This window comes from Phaethon lepturus, unplaced genomic scaffold (genome assembly GCF_000687285.1).
Source record: "Phaethon lepturus isolate BGI_N335 unplaced genomic scaffold, ASM68728v1 scaffold36982, whole genome shotgun sequence".
Taxonomy (NCBI): Eukaryota; Metazoa; Chordata; class Aves; order Phaethontiformes; family Phaethontidae; genus Phaethon; species Phaethon lepturus.
In genome coordinates this window covers 7,400-7,851 of record NW_010524743.1, presented here as the reverse complement: position 1 = coordinate 7,851, position 452 = coordinate 7,400, and positions in this window count along the sequence as shown.

The following is a 452-nucleotide window of genomic DNA, read 5'->3' as shown; positions in this document are numbered from 1 at the left end:
GGGCTCATTAAAGGGGTCTCTGCCCCACGTCCAGATTTCCCCCGTGCTCCCGAGGGCACTCCGGATGTGCACAAAGACGTGCGTGATGAGATGCTCAGGCTTGTCCCCCGGACCACTGCCGCCCCGGGCAGCCCGCCGTGGCCGGGCAGCACATCTGTGGGTCCCACACAAAGGGCCCGTTGGTGGCCCGCAGTGGAGAGGAGGGATAAAAGTCCGGCTGGCTCCCACCAGCGTGCCTCTGGCTCTGGCCCTTCTCTGTAAATATTGGGCTGGGGGCCAACACAGAGAGGGGCTCCTGCCCTTTGCTCTGTTTGCCATTTCCCTCGGGATGTTTGGTTTCAGTTAATCATCCTGCGAAGGCAAACAGTGATGGGCAGGGACGGTGTGCCCCACGCCTCCCACGCCTGCCAGGCCCGGGGAGCCTCAGCCGTGGGAGGGTGACACGCAGGCAG